Here is a 7,191-nt window from a genome sequence, read left to right as displayed (position 1 = left end):
AATGATGGAGGAGATCAACACTGATTTACATGAGGAAAGGGAATTTAGAGCAGGCACATATGTTTACTAGGACTATTTCTTCAGGTGTCTTCAGATTTGAGCTACATATTGCCTCGGAAATGAGCCCATTGTCTATAGGTGGATACTAGTACATGCAGAACCAAGGTGTACACACCAGTATGCACTATCGAGGTATACCGTACAACATACAGCTTGAAAGTGTACACTATCTGCAAAGTAGGCTACAACACAGAATATTGCTGGGAAGATGCAGACGGCACTCCTTGGTGTACTCCCCTTCCGAAGTAGGCTACAACACAGGATATTGCTGAGAAGATGCAGACGGCACTCCTTGGTGTACTCTCCTTCCGAAGTAGGCTACAACACAGGATATTGCTGGGAAGATGCAGACGGCACTCCTTGGTGTACTCTCCTTCCGAAGTAGGCTACAACACAGGATACAACTGAGACGAAACCTACTACGTACAACTAACAGTACCTACCAAATAGTGTAACGCTGGGAAGGCGCACACAACAACATACGTTAAGAGCTTAAGGTGAAACCTATAGTATACACTTCAATGATGTACCCAACATCACAGGGAACGCTATGACACGGTATAACGCTCGGAAGGCGCAGACTAGAACATGCTTTAAAAGGTGTAAGGTGCAACATGCGCTGAGAAGTTGTATGCTACAACCCACTGGGCGCTGCCACACAGTATAACGGTCGGAACACGCATTGTTCTTTTGGCGTCTACTATACCAGATGCAACCCCATTTTAACTCATATTCATATTAACTCATCTGACACTCCCACACTGCACTGGTATAACATGACTATGGCTACGTCCCATCGTTATAGGAGAGTCCATTTACCGTCAGCTCGTAACGTTGTAAATCACTGCATACCACGGGCCAAGGTAGGCAATACATCAGTAATTATACACAGTAATGCAGACTGTCACCACTAAATGAACTTACCACTGTTCTCACCTGTCAGGCATGACCCGGCAAACAGAAGGGAGACTCTGAGATGTAAAAAATGCAGCTCTCTACAGATAAAAACATGTTTCGTCGTCGGGTGGTTCGCGTAACTTGGGAAAGATCCGATTTGGTGTTAGCATGCGTGAGTTGTCATGTTTAAAACTGATAAAAGTCCATTTGATGAAATTAATTCCATTAATCTCTTAATTTCGGTCAGAGACGTACCTTGTTTTCACCTAACGTTCTGAGTTTTGTTTACACCTAATGAACTCTTGACGGAAGACATGGGTTATCTGGGCAACTTCTCTCATGGCAGGGGAAGAGAAAGATAGTGAAGACTGAGATGTTAGTTCATGATGGGAGGGGGCTCGCAACGCGCATACCTGATCCCCGTAGTAACGTCACAATGACTGACAACTACATACAGATCAGGTCGTCTCGGACGTCGTTTCTCACGTCGTCGTCACTTCTCGAGGCAACGGCGCGACAAGATGGGCAAAATACGAAAACCAATTACCCCGAGGTTAAAGTCGCTGAGAGCTGTTGCTCCAAGCTTAGCAATATCCCGTTTCAGACTCAGGAAAGTTTTCCTTGCTGGTGACAAGCAGAGAAAACACTGTCGTCTGCCTTTCACTCGTAATCGCCTTGTCAACATGGCCGCTGCCCGTCTCCAAGGTAGACCCCAGACAGGTGGGGCCAGGACCTGAGAGGACACAACGACACCCAAATCTCTTCTAATTCTCAACGCTGTCAATATTTACATATTCGCAGCAATACAGTGTTTCAAAAACCACGACTTGGCGAGCGTGAGAGGAGAATGGAGAATTGACAGGGGAGTCGAGAGAGACAACTCGCACGCGACGCGAAAGATAATCCGCCATTCTTTTCATGGAGGGACCTCGCAGTGAAAGGGCTGCCAAGGGATTGCGAAGCGGACCTTTTAGGGCGCAAATTAGAAACCGGGACATCAAATGGAGCACAGTTAATACACCCAAAGTCCTGAAGGGTGAGCTTTAGAAAGACAACCTGAGATACAGCCCAAGTTTGGACAATCGGCTTGGTCCTCCTACAGGAGAAACCTGACATGCCACGCCCACATTTCGTCCTGAAAAGTACCGTGGTGGCCAACCATACCTTACAGCTAGAAAAAACCTAGTTGATTTCTTTGTCCTTTTAAAAAATAGATTGGTATGACACCTTTGTTGAAAGGAGGTGGGGAAGGGGCGGATGTGAATTTCTTTTAATATGAGTTATCAGCTTTTTGGGGTATTCTTATAAATGACATTGTATAACTCTTGGGAAGTTGCTCTCCGACAGTGTCAGTATCTGTTCATACTATCGGTCACTTGTCCGTATGGGTGAGTGAATGCTGGTTGATGCCGCAGTTCAATATTTCAAGCAATATGAAGACGAGCATGATACGGGAAAGTTACTTTGATTCAAGACTACTTTGGAATGTCCCGTTCTAGTCATTGAAATATCTATAATTCACATTTTAACACACCGGTGACTACTAGGAACCCCATTCCTAGTCATTTGATTGGGTGTGCACAAGCTTGAGATACCGGCCTGCGGAGATCTTGCCTCCGTGCCGTTTCCAATCAGAACCGAAATATACTACAAAAGACTCACTACTGTAAATGTAGCCACTTACTTCAGTCAACTGTTCTAAACTAGATTTTGTAACATGTTCCATACTGTTTAAGGTACTGTTTACACATGAAATGATGTATTGTAAAACAAATTCATCACGTTCAGAAGATTATTGTCATTAGTTCAATAAACGATGAAACTCAATGAAAATCGGCAAATCCTTAACCAAACTTTACACCTAAACGCACGATATTTACACATTTTTTCCCCCGAGATTTGAGGCATGATCCTTGTGCAATCCATCTACATACGTTTGCAGTTAGTTCCCCCAAGATAGTGGAGAAATCATCCGTGTCATCTTGGATGTAACCATACGTTCGTACAAAACATATAGCGGGTGCTTTAAGCAATTCGAATAGTGGAGAAATCATCCGTGTCCTCTTGGATGTAACCATACGTTCGTACAAAACATATAGCGGGTGCTTTAAGCAATTCGAATAGTGGAGAAATCATCCGTGTCATCTTGGATGTAACCATACGTTCGTACAAAACATATAGCGGGTGCTTTAAGCAATTCGAAACTTTTGATGGGTAGGATACATTTGATGTCTGTCAAACCGTGATTGAGATTTTATGCCGTTTTAGCTTTTAACAGCAGTATCCTTGAGAGGAGTCAAACGGGGCCTCGTCGTCGGTATTTGCAGTAAGTAAGTTTTCATGCCGCCTTTACCAATATTCTTGCAATAAAACCACATGGAAAATAGATACATGTACACAACTTTCCTCATCATTGTCATGTGGGGAATCGAACCGGAGACTTCGGCGGCACTGAAGCACTGCTTCGGTACGTTATCACCCCTATTTGTTTACAGCATATATATGCTTACATATACTTTATATTTGAAAGACTCCCATCTTATGAAATCCACGCAAAATTTAATGTCTGAATGTAGTGAGATAGAATAATCGTGCCAGCCCCACATTTGTTTTGGAGGAGTACCTTCTTATCTGTCACTGTTGTAACAATTGTGTTTTTCAATACAGGGCAACCTATATTAGTAGTTCTGTATAGTATCTATTCGTAAGTTACCCCAAGGCGGTAATGTCTGAGACCATTTGGCTCTCACACCTTGCTATTGCTGGAATACTATTCCGAACTCTCCCTAGTTGTCACGTGGACCAATCGCATTTCTCAGCGATACCGTTTCCTGTCTACAGTCAATATTTCTATATTTGTTTCGTTTTTAAGAACCTGTTCGGTGATAGCATGATAATATTACCACCATATGCTTATAACAACAATCAAATGAAGACTATCACCAAGCACACGCACACAATGGATGCCGTTAAGCAAGAAAGCAAGCATTATCGATGACTGTTAACATGCTTTCAACAGTGCACGAAATGGATTTTTTTATCGGAAATGGAAAACCTTTTAACCCAATACTCTCACCTACAGGCAAGCTTTCAGTTTACTATCATTCTTCTTTTGTTTCGTAGTTGAGATACGTTTCAATGCTTCATTCTCCAAGATCTATCTCAGCGCTACTGCAACTTGCAAAAGAGCAGCCGCTTGAACGTGAATGTATCCCTTAGGGGTACGTAAAACTTTGCAGTAGATTCTGTTTATGTTAACATTAGATACACATTTTTCAAATATCTCTATTTTTGTTTCATTAATTCACGAAAAAAAATGCCCAATAATACTGCTACTTTGTGAGACATCCCGCCTTTACATTGGAACATTCTCTTGCTTTGAAGCCATATTGGAAATGAAGCCACGGCCTCACTTTAAACACGTCACATCGGTACTGGCCTGAGGGTTGTTTGTGCTCGCTGAAAAGACGGACGCGCTTCAAACGCGAAAAGAATAATTTCGGTTGGATATTCCCCGCTTCAAAGCTGAAAGTGTCAATATTATCCCACTTAAGCATCAGTTGTAATGTGAACGGGGAAATCCGACTATATTCGCCATAGAATTTGGTGTAGGACCGGCCAAGGCTCTAAATGACTTGGTTAAAACGATCAAAGATTTATAACACGGGACTATTTCTCGTATCAGCGAGACAGGCAGGCGGGCATAATAGCAGCATAACAAGCCAACAATGATACCAGTGGGAGGGAAATTATCCCCATTTGTTGAAAGACCCCGAGTTACGAATGAATTTGCTTTAAAGCAAATCGTCCAATAATATTTGTCGTGTCCAAAGAATGTTACCCTCTTCTGTGAACCAATGACCACGCGAACGACACTCCCTCTTTCAATAGGATAATTTTGTTGAAGGAATGAAAGACTCGATAAATGTATTGGTTTTGCTAGTTGATCATCATTCGTTTTGTGGAGAAGAAAGCATATCTCAAGGAAGAAATTGCCGGTTTTGCTTTAGACTGTTTTGAAATTAAAACCATTGATAAAGCGTGTTGACCTTTACGAATTCAAGGATCGGTAATGAATAATTCATTATGATTTTAATGATATTGCTCCAGGAGCTAGACTTCACATGAAACATTCAAACACATAGACGGTTGTTTGTAGTGTGGTATTGCGCGATGAGAGCTCCGAGCTGAGTTTCAAATAATCTACAGGGAAGCACTTCCATGTTATCACATCCGTCTTCGCTATTATTCAAACCGTCTGACTTTTCTATAACATATTCTAGACATGATGCGATACACTCACAACTGAAAATCCATTTAAAGCGTAAACCAATCCACGTAACACCAGCAGTAGAAATGGACTTAGTATTTTCTTTATCATTATAGATAGTTAAAACAGATAAAGGCAGAAAGGAAAGTTCGAGTGATCCTGGCTCAGACAGTCTGGTTAGGCTCATCAACAGCTCAGGGCCCTTGACCTGAAGCCCAGACAGCGAATGGACTTCTTCCAGGGAGCACGGGTTTGTCGAATCCACCAAGACCTTTTGGGAGACTGTGTGGATTCCCCAACTTACGAGATACGACGTTTGCCTTGTTGTTTCTCCCCTTCCGAATCTTGTCAGTCACACTTGTATCAAATATTCAGTAGTAGTAGTAGTAGTAGTAGTAGTAGTAGTAGTAGTAGTAGTAGTAGTAGTAGTAGTAGTAGTAGTGATGGTGGTGGTATTGGTAGAAGTAGTACCTTTGTACAAAACATCCCAGGCGCTATAATATCATTAACATCATTATCACAATCAACAGAATAATACGTTGAGGCTTTTGCTACTGTGAACAGATATACACTGTGGACAGATATACCAAACGGGAAAAGAAACGCAACTATGGCTTTTTGTCAAATTTTTATATAGAAGACATAAACATGAACGCTTACTTTTGACAATTTTTAGAAACTTTCGTTTCATTTGCTGTTCAGTATCATATCTGATGTTGTGACATAGCGGTCTGAACGAGTATCCAATATCAGAACCCTGCCTCGAACAACGGATAACTCGACACATCTCCCACGGCCCTGATGACTTTGATAAAGTGTTGTTCTTCGTGCAAATACTTACACTGTTTATGAAACAGCAACCACCTCTATCATTAACGACACATTATTTTGCTACTTTCTGTGTAACAACTCGTGAAGTTCTTCGCCTGCCGTGAATTGTCAGAATAAACACGGCCTTTAACGTGCAGTTTTAACATAAGGGGGTAGTTGGCAGGGGTCACATCCCCAAGGAGGGAGGTGGAACAGAAAGAAATGTAAATGTTGCTCTAGCCACGTATTTCTGTTGACGTGGATACAGTTTCAGATGTTTGTCATTTCTCGGCCTGTAGGAGGTCCAGCTAGATACCAGTTTGAGGAGTTACTGGTCGAGAGGACATACCCAAACAATAAGCCCCCTCTGGGGGCTTCTTCTAACAACTATCACGTCAAAGGTTAAATTCTCATAGGAAGTTCCTTGCTTCCGTGTCAATACAATACATTCCGGGCACATAATTGTCAAACAATACGCAGTGAATCAGCGACCACTTCGGTATGCCGTATATATGTGCTATATGTGTATCCAGGTTTTCGTATACTATTTTATATTTTTATTACGCCCTATGAAATGCTCCCCCGTGAGTAAAGTTCATTGTCTTTATGCGTTCTTTATCCAGTAATTCTCTGTTTAGTGGGTTTAACTGCAGTTATCTTGGTTAATAAAATTATATCGACTTAAAACAACTATGACAAATGACATAATGAATTTATCCTAAACACACACAAGTCTTTCAGCAAAGCTAAGGCGTCAGATAGGAAATTAATGAATGAGTGAGTGAACTAAGTTTTACGCCGCTTTTAGCAATATTCCAGCAATATCACGGCGGGGGACACCAGAAAATGGACTTTACACATTGAACCCATGTGGGAAATCGAACACGGGTCTTCGGCGTGACGAGCGAACGCTTTAACCACTAGGCTACCCCACCGCCCCGGAAATTAATGAAAGAATCACGATATAAACATATTAATGTCAAGTATAAATGCCTTGTAACAGTTAAAAGTTTAACATCCGTTAAAAGAATACCTTACCAATTATTATATCAAGTATAATAATCGTTGTAAGAATATGTATCCACGATAGGAGACTCACTACAAAAAATATACAACGTTAATCCTGTATTAGACAGTGAGCGAATGGGTTCAGA

This window comes from Haliotis asinina, chromosome 9, assembly GCF_037392515.1.
Source record: "Haliotis asinina isolate JCU_RB_2024 chromosome 9, JCU_Hal_asi_v2, whole genome shotgun sequence".
Classification (NCBI taxonomy): Eukaryota; Metazoa; Mollusca; class Gastropoda; order Lepetellida; family Haliotidae; genus Haliotis; species Haliotis asinina.
Note: the sequence above shows the minus strand (reverse complement) of the source record.